The sequence below is a fragment of the Lathyrus oleraceus genome, chromosome 2, assembly GCF_024323335.1.
Source record: "Lathyrus oleraceus cultivar Zhongwan6 chromosome 2, CAAS_Psat_ZW6_1.0, whole genome shotgun sequence".
Lineage (NCBI taxonomy): Eukaryota > Viridiplantae > Streptophyta > Magnoliopsida > Fabales > Fabaceae > Lathyrus > Lathyrus oleraceus.
Window position 1 is genome coordinate 402870396 of NC_066580.1, and position 14197 is coordinate 402884592.

The 14197-nt window shown below is 40.1% G+C and overlaps 1 pseudogene; it reads right to left on the reverse strand.

The window, feature by feature from the left end:
• Positions 1-8237: 8237 nt before the first annotated feature.
• On the reverse strand, positions 8238-9555 carry LOC127123434 (serine/threonine-protein kinase Nek4-like; annotated as a pseudogene).
• Between the last annotated feature and the right edge of the window lie 4642 nt (positions 9556-14197).

Sequence of the window (14197 nt, forward strand, 5' to 3'; positions counted from 1 at the left end):
TCGTGCCTCCACAACATTGGTATCCTACCTTGGTGTATCTAGATACAACCAGGCGCACATATACCATCTTGTTCTTGACTTGTCTCTGAAGCGGCCTCAATATTCGCTTTCTGACCTCGGCAGTGCTTGGAGCAACAGTTCTGAGCACTCCTCATGCGGTTGAATCACCTTCTCCTCTGGTTTCAACGACCCGGCTAATTCCAACAAATCACAATCTTCTTCGCCTTCTCCTTCGGCATGATAAATCGAATTGTCGAAGTCATACAAAGGTGTAACCAAATTGTTATCGATGAGATCAGGAGGGTAATCACTTTTGAGGTTGGAACGAGACAAGTTCAAAAGAAAAAACGAAAAACATTGCCATTTTTATATTTTTTTTTCAAACTGTAAAAAATGAAAAACAGGGAACACCGCTTTTAATCACAAAAACATCCATTTATTACTGATGCAAAACGTTGCAAAATGAAACACATGAGATGGCCCTTACAATGGACCAGTACGTTTCGGGCAAAACGTATGGCTTTCATGCAAACAGAATTAAAACAGAAATACTACACTTCCGGATGAGCGACAATGATGATTTTGGAGGCCCTCCAGTTGCCTGGTACGCACGACTTTATCCACAGCTCGAGCTCGCGGTCGCGGTCGATCTCTTCACTCACTGAACAAGCATGATCAGAATCCAGCATTCCTGCACTGACAAAGATGTACGGTGGACGACGTCCTCTGTTTGGTCTAGACGACTCTTGATCTGGATAACCAATCCCGAACATGTCTGCCTTTACCACTATGTCGATGATCCTGCCCCAATCTCGGGCCTCTTGGTTCTTCACCACCTCTAGAGCTTGTTTATAAGAAGAAATGGACAGCTTCTTCTCTTTCTCGACAACAAGAGCGCTCTCCACCTGGACGGTTTCGATTGCTTGACTGGGTATTTCGAGTTTTCCAATGTCCATTTCTACTTCTTTCATCTTCTGGGTCGTGTCTCCCATCAATACACACCCCTCTGTGGCAACGGCTGCACAGCAATTATCAACCACAGGGAAGACTCCATCCTGCACCAGAGGTTTTGGAACCACAGCCAGGGGAACCTTTAGCTGATCTTCCTCAGTCATCTCCATTCCTTTCTTGACCTTTTTCACCATCTTCACTTTTACAGGACCCTGCCTGGGTACCGGGTTGACATCCCCACTCATTATCTGGGCCAAGCTGATGGTCTTGGAGTCCACCATGTCCTGGACGACATGCTTGAAAGCTTTACAACCCTCAACACTGTGCCCGGGTGCCTCAGAATGGAACTCGCACCTGGCATTCTCATCATAGTGTGCAGGCCTCTTCTGTTGTGCTATGGGAATCAAAATCCTTGGCTGGACTAACCCCAAACCCCTCAATCTCCTGAACAGAAGGGTGTAGGTCACAGGTGGCTCCTCAAACTGACGATCTTCCTTCTTTCTCTTCACCAGGCTCCTAGCTCTCGGTGCCTTCTGTTGAGGTGGTGGTTGTTGCGGGGGTACGGGTGAGTTACCAACAAGAGTGGTTACAGCAACAGCATAAGGATGATAACGATCCTTACTGCGTTCTTTCTTTGCCGGCACACCACTTGACTCAACCTCCTTTTTGAGCGGACCACTGTCAGAGAGTTTCTTTGCTACCGAGCCAGAGGGATTTGTTACATCGGATGATGGAGCCTTTCCCTGAACTTTCTCCTTGATCATCCAACTCTCAATCCTTTCCAATCTCTCAGACATGGCTTTCTGCCCCAAGGCAAGCCCTTGCACAATACTGAACAATCCCCTCATCATCTCTTTCAGTTCAAGGATGTCGGCGTTGGGAAGATCCATCAGCTTGGATTTGTTGAGTCTGACTGTATGTCTGAATGGAAGAGCTATGCGCACCGGTTAACACCTACAAAACAGCAAATGGGTTAGTATGACTCACGCATGCAATGTTTATCCGTACCAAGAATATTCCTTTGATTTTGGTTTCACAGAGACAGATAATTTTTCCATCAATAACATTCTGACATCTGGATATCTCTCAACCAGAATCTTAATCAAAAAGTGGGCCCTGAGTACGGATAGACACGAGTTGAATGCAGATGAATGCGATGCAAATGCATGAATGCAAGTCACTGCGCCACCAGGTCATCTGAAGACCCATTCTCTGAACTAGTCACAATCATCGGGACTAAGTCACCATAAATCCGACTTGGGGAGTTCCGAAATAAACGGAACTGGAGATTACATCACTATCATCACAGGAACATCCACTGAACGGACGACAGTCCGATCCTCTGAACAGGTACTTTCAAATTCAACCCGGGGATCCGAAATAAACGGAACCCATTGGTAAACCACGGACAAAACTCCAGCGTCCCAGAAATAAATGTCCATAAATTTGGTTGAACCAAAGTCACCATCACAGCACCACTGGCAGAAACCGTATCTGTAGAGATCAAACCCTCCCCTTACTGGTAGGTTCTAAGAACAGAAGTTTGTCAGCTTCAGCCCTTCAGTCGAGAATAATACGTTTACCACTGAAGGGTTGGCATTATTACGGGATAAAAGACCTCTGCTGACTCCCCTCAACAGGACATCCTAAAGCAAGTTCCCAGTCTCGGGGTCCTCGGATTGAGCAGCGAGAATGCGCCCACCAGAGCTAACATAATCACGTCTCGGAGGAGAGGCCTCGACTGAGTTCTCGGGAAATGGTCACCAGAGTCGACGATTTCTAAAGGAATATCTGTCGTTATGGAACACCCATAGGACAAAATATATGCAACAGAAACCTCGTCTGGAATGTGGGTCTCATGAACGACTTAACGTAGCAACATACCACGCAAGCCTCATGACTATCCACTCTAATACCTATGTGTACACTCAAGCCTGGGTAGTGGGCTTATCTCTCATAGAACAGTCCCAACCCAACAAACAAACAACCCACAGATACAGCAAGCATATGTACATGAATGCAATAAGATAAAGCAGGTAAATACGGAAAGTAAACGACTGTACAAAAGCATAAACACCCAACAAACAAGAAATCTACAAAAGCTAGGAGGGACTCGCTTAGGGAAACCAGGTCCCCAGCAGAGTCGCCAGCTGTCGCAGCCCGAAAAATACCGAGGTGCGAAAAAAAACAACCGGCGAGAAAAAAGACAGAAGAGTCGCCACCGTGCGTTATTTATCCCAAAGGAGGGAAAGGAAACGCTCGAAGTAAACCTGGAGAAAGGAAAAGGAAAAGACAAGGTCTCGCAACCAAATCTTGGGTTCGGGAGTCGATTATGCGAAGGGAAGGTATTAGCACCCCTACGCATCCGTAGTACTCTACGGGATCCACTCTTGTTGTTTCTTGTCTAAAGGGTGTGTGTTTATCTAATGTACTATTTACTAAAAGCAAGGGTCAAAGAAAATGACTCGCACGGATGTCGCATCCACTGCATACGTATCTCATCTGGAATGAGAATCAGAGTCTTCGTAGCTCGGCCACCTATGGGTGAAAGAGATGTGTGCTCGCTAAGACGTCACGTCTTATGCCTACGTATCTCATCGGGAATGAGAATCAGAGCAAAATGTAGTTCAACTAACTACGGGAACAAAGGTCTCGATTGCAACTAGGGAAAGAGAAAGGGAAAGTCTCGATCGCAACGAGGGCGAGAGAAAGGAAGGTCTCGATCGCAACGAGGGCGAGAGAAAAGAATTAGTGTTAGTTGTTAGTCAAACTCGACAAAACATCGCATCTCGTGCCTATGTATCTCATCTGAACATGAGAATCAGAGTTGCCGTAGTTCGGCTAACACGCAAACAAAACAGACACAGGCAAAGGCAAACGTGGAGCCTGAATGCCAATCACTGGGCTTACATCAGCATCCGAACCAAAACACACACAAAAGGGCAAACGTGGAGCCCGACTGCCAATCACTGGACTTACATCAGCATCCGAACCAAAACACACCCAAAAAGAAGAAGAAAGGTGCCCGGAGTGGTCTCGCACGACCACCTGCCTACATACCTCGTCTGGAACAAGGATCAGGGCGATGTAGTTCCCCTGGTGGGGATTGCCATCTGAACATGGACTTACAAAAGGAGGACACCAGTTATGTCAAAGGAGAGTGGGCAATGTGTTCACATCCTAGCAGTAGGTGTCGCAGCTCGCTGAATCGAGTCTTAGGCAGTTACCTCTTTGCAATAGGACGGACTACATGCCACAAAATTGGAGACGCTCGGAAAGGTCTAGAAGTGGGGAAGCTCTGCCCTAGAGTTGTCATGCAATATGTACTTAAGTGTTTAGGATTTACAAATGGGAATATCTACCTAATGTTAGCATGCAAAGGAATATGGGAATCCTACCTATGTTATCATACAAAGGGTTCTATCTAATGGGTGCTACCTAATCGGAACAAGAATCGACGAATGGAGCAAGGAGAAGTGTGGGGTAAAGGTAGATGGCGATGCACGAAGCAATCGACTTACAAGGTTGATGGCGATGCATAAAGCAATCGACTTACAAAAGGGTGGATGAATACGTGCTGGTTCTGTTAGGTTTTGAAAAATGATTACTCGATGTTGGATCGAGGTTTTGATCTTGCTTTGAAATGGTTATCGAATGTTCATTTTATTTCTTGTATTAACAGATGAATAAAGAATGAAAGAATAAATATTATACATTTCATGGGAGAGGGATACATTTGTTATGAATGGGGGTGGTCATGGCAATCAAGCAATATAAATATATGCCTCATACCTCATACAAGTAGGCAACAATCAAACAATAAGATATTTAAACAAGTATATGATCGAATCAAATAATCAAAGAATGAAATAATGAAGCATTAAACAATGTATGAGTGTAAAAGCGAAGGAACCGACTCATTGTAAGAAAGCCCAAGAGTAAGCTATGTGAGGTTGATGGCGATGCTTAAAAAGCAATCAACTTACAAGGGTGTAAAAATGGACTCGATATTAAATCGAGAAAAAACATGATTTTTATAGTTTTAAAATGGTTTTGAATTAAATTAAAATACAACAACTTTACATTATTAACAAAATGAACATATGAGTGTAATAAAGGCATAACCATAAAAAGAAACTAAAATGCTAAAAGAAAAAGTAATATAGCTAAAAGAAATAAAATGTCAAAAAATACCACACATGAGTATTGAACCCACCCCACTCAAGACTATGATACTACCCTTCTCCACCAGACCACTCATGGTTACCTACTACTGTGATGCTACGTTAAATATATAAACCGGGATAAAAATAAAATAAAAAAAGATTAAGATAAAAAAACAGAAAATACTAACATATAAAACCTTTTTATGTTTTTTTTGTTTATTTCTATTAAAACAAATTAAATTAAATAAATTAAAAAAAGATTAAAAAAAAACGAAAATAACGAAATGGAGACGACGAAACGGGAACTCGTCTTCCTCTCTTCTCCCCCACCTTACGAACTCAACCTTCCCCAACAATGGCAATCTCACAAACTCGCCCCTCTCGTCCCTCTTATGACATCACTCATCAACGAAACCCTCTCAGCGAGTCAAACTCTCTCAACTCTCACAAATATTTTCAATCAACAAGCATATGGGAAGGATAAAGAGAAAGAAAGAGAGGTTCTTACAAAGCGTCACTGCGGTGGTGGTGAAGGATGCGCAGAAGCCGGCCTCCAGGTAAACGATTTTGGGGTCTTTAGGGTTTTTTCTCCGATTTTCGCCTCCAAGTCTTTCTGTGAACAGTGGCCGCCTCTAACAACCCCCTTTTCTTACTGATTCTCTTCCCTATTTATGTTCTGTGAATTAGGGCTTCAATTTGGTATCTTCTTCCAAAAGAGTAACTCTGCAAAGCACTTTGGATGTTCAGAAATTGGATCGACCCCTTTGATGTATGGATTCGTACAGGTAATCTGAGCCACGCTTTCTTCTTCATTTTTGTCTCTATGCCAAATTGGGATATTTCTGGAATTTAACTGCCTTGCTGTTAATCGTACATTTTTTACTGCAGTGAATTTGGTGAGCTTGGTGACAGAACTAGTCTCAAATTCTTCATTATGGAATTCCACTACAGTATGTGTTCTAGGGACTGCAACTTCAACCTGCCAATCATCTGTTTTGGGATGCTGAAGATGTTCAACATGTAGTAAAGGGCAGTTGATAGAGTATACTTGAGTTGTTTGATTCTTCCCTCTTGAAAGTTAACGTTTAAAGGAAGGAATCCCAAGTGTTTGGAGGTTTATCATATGGTATCAGAACTGATCATCAGCGTCTCAAAAAAGGCCACATACAGAGGAAATAACTTGAAAAATGTGAAGCATTGTAGAGTGCAGCCCCGAAACGTCGCTCTCAAAGCTAGTGCCGAAGTCCAAGTGGTGAAACATCGCTCTCAAAGGTAGTGTCTAAATCCAAGTGGTGTCTAAGTCCCACATCAAGTAGTCTATGATGTTCGTTGGAGAGTGCCTGGCGCATATTTGGATTACCAGTGAGATTGGCAAAATCATGATGAGCCATTACCATCACCATGCAACTGATTTTTTTCCAAAATTGCCATCCATGCAAACATAAGGCATGATTCCTTGTCTGCAAACTTTTAAGATAGGATTTCACAGGCGGCGGTGCTTAGATGCTTATCAGAAGATTTCCTTCCACCTGTTACTCTTCAAATCGAAACAAGAAGTATGCATACAATTGTGGTGGCATCAGCAATACGACTTATGTTCCGAGAAACTCCACTGATGCAATTCACTAAGCATTAAAGAGCTCACCGGCAGAGGGTGGAGAACCAGTGATCAAGGAGTACCAAGTTTACAGTCCTAAGATGATCCACCATATCAGAATGATAAAGTCCTAAGCTAGTTCTTGGCACCAAGTACAATGAAAAAATTTGTGATCATCTTTCGGCAGTGCCTGGAGATCAACTCACAAATATTTGCACTGTTTAACTTTTGACCCACCGCATGGAATGCAAGCCTTCACATAGTGATTCAGTTTTCATCATTCAATGTATACTCTGCATCACTAGAGTAACAGCCCAATATCTTGGCATGAATAACTTTGCACAAACCGAAAACCTTTCAGACAAAACGATTCAGTCTTCATGTAACAAGAATCTTTACGATACATCAAGACTTGGGATGATTTTTGGAAGCAGTCTGTAGGATGGCTTAGAACATGACTCACCATCACTATTTAGGTGCGTGAGTTCATTTTCAAGAACACTATAAGCTTCTGAAAATGCCTTAATACATTGATGGATTCTGAAGCAATTCCTTCCCACATTATTTGTTGGAAAAAGAGGATCATCTATGCGAATTGGATCAATGCTACAACCTCTTTCTCTCTTTATATAAAGTCCACTTCCCTGGGTTGGTGGAGAAGTTGGAGCGATGTAGAGTGACGAGGAGCATGAGATTTGGATGTTTCGCAATTTGTCATTCTCCTTTTTGCAGGCATCTTGGAGGCATAAACCAAGCCATTCAGAAGACTTTCTGCTATGTCACCACCATGTGCTGCAATGTTTGGTAACTCTGGTTTATCAGAAATAATCTTCTCAGATGATGGTTCAGGATGCAGCAGCCAAAGACAAAAGCCAGCTTCCTTAGGATTTTCTGATAGGAAAGCTGGAGGAAGAATCCTAGGCAGTAGATGTTTGATGATGGCAAGAGTATATCCTGTAGCAAGGTTGTTGCAGTAGTGGATTTACAACAAGGTTCCACAATGTTTAGCTTGGGCAGGATGTTTTGCAATTAGCGGGATTTTGGATGCACACATGTTGCTGGAAACCTTATGCTGCAGGACCCTGATACCTCGGTCAAGTTCAGACGTGTGCTTAGTCTCATAGCAGGGTTCTTGTCCTGGTTCCAACTCATATGCTGCAGAGCTAACTGTAGGAGCATTGATGGTAAGATTTTGTTGTTGTTAATTGTTCATGCTTGATAATCAATATGTATTGCAATGAATGATCTTTATTTAATATGCAGGGTTTTTAATTCCAACTCGTCCTCAAGCCATTTCGCTGAGCTAACAACTAGTGGAGGAGTCCCTTGTGCAATTCGGTTAACAGCAGCAGACCACTCCACATTCCACATATATGGTCCATTTACAGCTTGAAGGGAAATTGTACCCGTGCCTCCCACGCTGTTCAGTATACTGGAAACTGACTTTGTCGTTACGTGAGCCTTCTGTATAGGAGGGGCTAAGCCAAAAAGAGCAACATAGAACCAAAGGTTTCGAAACAGCTTTAAAACTGATGGCTCCACATTTGAAGTTGGATCAAAATCAGAACAAACTGCAGCAACTGCAGGGAGCAAGGGACCCAGGAAATCTGCTCCACTCCTTCCATTTGACGAACAATTGAGAACTTGGTGTCTCTTGATTTGTTAGCATTCTGTTCTTCACGGACACAGCCAATGGATAGCTCATAATGTTTTGAATAAGTAGAAAATCCTTGAGCTCTTTGAGTAGAACACAGAGAACCTACTTCAGTTCCAGAAATACTAGGATTCAAGGCCCTGTCATGACAATCGCTTAACTCTGCCAGAGAAAGTGGAAACAGATTCCGGTTCTACAAATCGACTTCTCCTAGCATGGTTCGAGTCGGTCCATTGGAATGGAAAAGTACTTCTTCTGGGGTTGTTTAGTTTCAGATGAACTTTAAGTATATAAGGTTGAAGATGTGGATGATTTAGTAGCTCCGCAGCACTTGGCCTATGCTCGGGATTTTTCCGTAGCATACTCTTCACCATGCCTCGAAAAGTACCAGAATAAACTGTTGGTAGTGGGGACACTAACGACTTGTTTATTTTGTTAATTAGTGCTTGCATATCGAGAGCTTTAAAAGCTGGTTTGTGCGCAGCCATTTCATATACGCAGCATCCCAAAGACCAGATATCTGACTTAGATCCATATGGTATATCAGCAAGAAGCTCGGGGCACATATAACTCGGAGTCCCCACAATCGAAGAAGCAAGATCATCACTTGTCAACATTTTAGCAAGACCAAAGTCACCTAGACGTATATCTTGATCTTTTGTCAAGAATATATTTGAACACTTGACATCACGATGAAGAATATGATTTGTATGCAAGTAATCAAGTGCCATCAAGAGTTGAACTAGCCACTTGCAAAGCCTCTCTTCAGAAAAATGAACACAATTAGCCTTTTTAATAGCTTCAGCCATATCTCCTCCTTCACAATAGCCAATGACAATACATACAAAACAACCATTTTCTATCCCTGAATCTTTATAGTCTACAATGAAAGGATTACGAACTTTAGAAATAAGCTCCATCTCTTGGTGAGCAGATCTACGGATTCTTTCAGTCTGACGAGCAAGGTGGATCTTCTTGAGCACATACCTTTTGTTTTCATGCTTGTGTCTTACAAGAAGAGCAGAAGCAAAAGAGCCCTTACCAATCTGTTCTAGAACTTCATACTGTTCCATTTTGTTCTACAACTTCAGTTCAGTTCTTGAACGTGGAAACATGAGTGTAGTGTTAGTATTGATAAAAGAGAGAAAGGGTGAAAGGTGAATTGATTATGTCATGTGAAGTAAATGAGGTGCAACGTTGAGCAACCCGACCATTTCCGTGCTCTCTTTTTTTATTGTATTTTTCTTGTAAATGGAATTCAATGGACTATTATGGGTGAATTGAGGGTTTAATGAATTTGGGTTGACTTTGGTCAAAGTTGACCAAAAAGTCAACTGTTGACCAAAGTCAACAGTTGGTCAAAAATGCCGAATTTTGTATTTTTCTTGTATGGACTCACATGTAATGGTTTACAATGACATGAAATAGATTGAAATGGTTTGAAAAAATGATTGGAGATTGTTTTCACAATTGGCTTGAATGTTCGACTCTTGAGAAGAAGATAACTTGACTGATAATGTGTATGAACAAAACCATGAAATAAGACCATAAGGTTATAGTATCCATGAACCAATAACATGACTGGCAAGTGGTTAGAAACACAAGAAACTTGGTTGTTCAGATGACCCAGACCATAGAGGTATCCACAATCACAACACCATGACTTTGGATCAAAACCAAACCTCATGTAAAACCAAAGTTAGGTTAGGCCAAGCATGCCAAGCAAACATAAAAAATTCAGGAGCAAAATCGGGGTATGACACAAGGTCCTAGAATCTAAGTCCAATTCTCCATTTTTTTGCATAGGGAAGGTCCTAGAAACTAAGTCCATTTCTTTGCATTTGGTCCACACAACAATCAAAACAAAAACACAAGCACAATAATATATACACAATTATGTGCTCAAATGAGCAAAAGGCAAATGGCATTAACATAAACATGTGCTCAAATGAGCAAAGAGAAAAGCAAATGGATAATATGTGCAAGAATAATAAATTGCATAAAAGTAAATTGCATAAAGTAAATGTTAATTGTCAATGGTTAGTGTTAGTAGTTAGTGTGCCATAAGGAAAATTTAGCGCTATGTTAAGCAATCGTAATTGGACTTATGTAGAAGTCACAACTATCTGAGGCCGGTCAATAATAATGTAGGCAACAAACACAAGTTAGGAGTCTTGATTAGTGAACCAAGTCCCAAAAACTTGCCATGCCAAAAAAGAAAATGAGGATTGATCTTGTATTGGCTTAAGCCTTTTGCATGATTTAAAAGACAACCTATCCTTAATGCAAAGTCATTCACTTGATCAATTGATCAAGATGAATTATATTAGAATCAAAGAAGATTAAATCTCCCTAACCAATGCTAACTTATCAACCTTCAACTCATTGATCAAGAGGAAAAGAAATAGAAGAAGAAGAAGGAGAAGATGGATAAGAGAAATGGAAATGGCAAAATTAAAGTGCATTAAATGAAAATACAATGTACCAATCCTCATATGTTGACCAATAACATTGAAAGTCAAGGTCAAACAATTAAAAACAGAAGTGAGATGAAGATAGGGAGTCAAGAAATGAATAAACTATTTTTGGCATTTTTAATATTTAATTAAACTTGAATTAAAAATAAAATGGAAAGGTCAAACTTCAAAATTACTTCAAATCAACCTTGAAAGGTCCAAGTAATTTATCCTAAGCTCAACAAGGTCAAACAAAGTTTGACAAAAAATTTCAGCAATTTTAAAAGTCAGAAACTATTTTTAATCAATTAAAAATGAATAAAAATAACCTAAATGAACTAAAATCTCAAATAAATCTCAAATCAATTCAAAAATTGATGAGAATATTTTTCATAGATCCATCATCATTCAAATAAGTTAGGAAAATATTTTTGTATTTTTTGAATATCAAAAACTATTTAAAATGAATTAAAAATAACCAGAAAAGAGAAAATTCACAAAAAATATCAAATGACAAAATAAAAATAATTAAAAATAAGGAATAGAAACTAGAAATTATTTGTAGACTAATGCAATTGGTCCCATAATTTTTGGATAAAAAATGAAAGAGATATTATTTTTGAAATAAAATGGAATTTAAGAAAATAAAATTGAATTAAAACAGAAAATAGAAATTGAAAAAAACGAGAGCCCTTGGATCTGAGCTCATTAATTGAGCTGGCAGATCCAAGGATCCAGAGGCGCGCGCCCATGGAACACCAAAGTCAATGCAATCACATGGGAAAGAATAAAAAGTAATAACAAGCAATGGTCAGGATTCGATCTGGGAATCACATCCAACGGCCAACATTGAAACTAGCAACAGGCGGCCACCGGAGCCACCTTCTTCTCCGGTGAGCCTGCAGATTCTGGTCAATTTTGCAGGTTTTCAAACCTTCATGGAAATGCACGATACTTATACCAAAATGAAGCTGGGGTGATGTAGATCACCCCTGTAACCTTGAATCACACTCAAGATTCCTATAAATTGAGAAATCTGAGGTGGAAGATTCAGGTATGCAAAATACAGATCAAGGAAAAGCAAAAATTGAAGCTACCACTAGCTTGCCTCTCAAGTGGGGACTTCAGAAAACATTAGATCCAAGCAAAAAGGTCCATGGATGATGAGAATCGAAGAAAATACCAGTTGGAATGTAAGCTTGAATTCTGGTAGCTTGAGCTCGATGCCTTGCTTGCTTTGCTAAAACAGAAGTTCAATGAGATGAATGATGAAGGTTTAGAAGCATTAGATCTAAGAATTCAACCAGATGAAGTTAAATTTTAGATCTGAAAAATTTGAGAGAAATACAATTGCTTCTTTAGTGATGGCTATGGAGAGAATTCTGTCGCATTTCAGGTTGAATCAGGTGTGAAATGAATGGAATGAGGTCTCTATTTATAGAGGAAGTGGCAAGGAGAATGTGATCAATTCGTGTGCATGGCATGTGGAGCTTCATTGCATGGGCTTGTATGATCATGCACAAGGCCCAAAAACAATGCCAAATGAATTCTGAGCATCAGCCAAATGAAATTGGACGTGTGACTTGCAAGGCAATTGCTTATGTAACAAGATTTCAAGTGAATTCCTCAATTGTACCTAAACAATCATCTCTTCGAAAGTACCATTTAGAAAATCCAAACATAGGCATATGGGTAATGGTTGGAAAGGTCTTTGTATAAGGAACAAATGTTATGTTGGACAAAAACTCATTTGAAGTGTGGAAATTTATGAAATTTGAGTTTAAAGTGCAAGGTGCATGATATGTCAAGGCAAGGTTTCTAAGTTTGGCCAACCTTCAAGCACCTTTGTTTCCATGATGCAAGCCCCAAATGTAAAAACCTCCAACATCAAAGTTGTAGATCTTTTCAATAAAATCAAAATGGACTTAAATTTTGCATCATTTGGATTTTGTATAAAAGAGTTATGGGCACTTGAAGTTGGACTTTTTTGACTTTTAATGCATTTGGTCAAAAAGGACCTATAATGTCTTGCATTTTCCTTTGATATTTTCAAATTTTGTTCAACATAACATTTTAATTAGACATCTTAATCTTTCCAATTCATTTGATCCCACCTCAAAATCATAAAAAATGAATGAGTTATGTCCTTGGGAAGTTGACCCACAATTAGGGTTTCAGTCAAAATGACCTATAATGTATTGGAATGGCAGATGGCCTTCCAAGCTTCAAATCAATTTTTGATGAACATGAAAGTTGTTCATATTGTCCTTAAGAACATGTTTTCGTTTGGAACCATCTCCATTTGACCAAAAAATAAAACGTTAGGTCTTAGTGCTTTTCAAAATAGTCAGATGAATTGACTGATCAACTTCTCAAGTCCACAACTCATATCTTGATGAATTGATGATTGAGGACACTCAAATAAGTTCAAATATGCATGAAATGATGAATTAAAGAACTTCCCTTGATTGTATTTGACCATGGGTTGAGGTTGCTTCATGAGCAAGGCATTGTGATGCATAGATGAATTAGGGTTTCTCTGAAGAACAAGACCTCAAACCCTTTGACTTGCTTTGATCAAAATGATGCATTGAGGTACTAGGGAGGCATATTTGATAGATGAGAGCTTTGGGAACCATTGCCATGCTTGCTATCATCTCCTCTTGACCATGTCTTTGTACCAATGATCTCCTAGAAGCTTTGGACCTTGTGATTGCTCAATCTACAAACAAAAATGTTAGTGACATATTTTGTGCTTTTGGTTAGTAAACAAAATGAGAAAAGAAATAATATACAATTCAAGCATGCTTGGTGATCTCAAACCAACTCACAGAAGGTCCCACCCAAAGGCCAAGGGAACCAAGATGCTTATGATCCTCGAGGCTATGCAAATGAAATGTTATGATGCCATGAGGGATCTTAGGGACAAAATTGGGGTCGTACAGATGCCCCTATTTAAGGTCATTCTAGCCGGAGAAGTGAAGGTTAAAATCTTTGTTTCGACGAGGTAGAATGGGCTAAAATAATAACAAAGAGACGAATTTTGGTCCCTAAGAGACCTCATGATGCAAATGTATGCAAAATGGTAACACTCTGTGGGGATATTTGTCCACGAAGGTAAAGATCAGGAGGAAATTGAAATTCCATATGAGTAATATGCTCATAAAATGGGACAGAGACTCTGGGGACTCTAATGGGGATAAGAAGGAAATGCGTGAGCAGGGCACGACTCAAAGCTTGGGGAACAAAATTCTAAAGGGAGTAAATCCAATGGAAAGACATCGAGCTGACTCGAAGGTGCATGTGTTGGGGAATATGCCAACACAGCAACATTATCCACAATGGATACTTCGGATAAAAATCCGAACTCAGG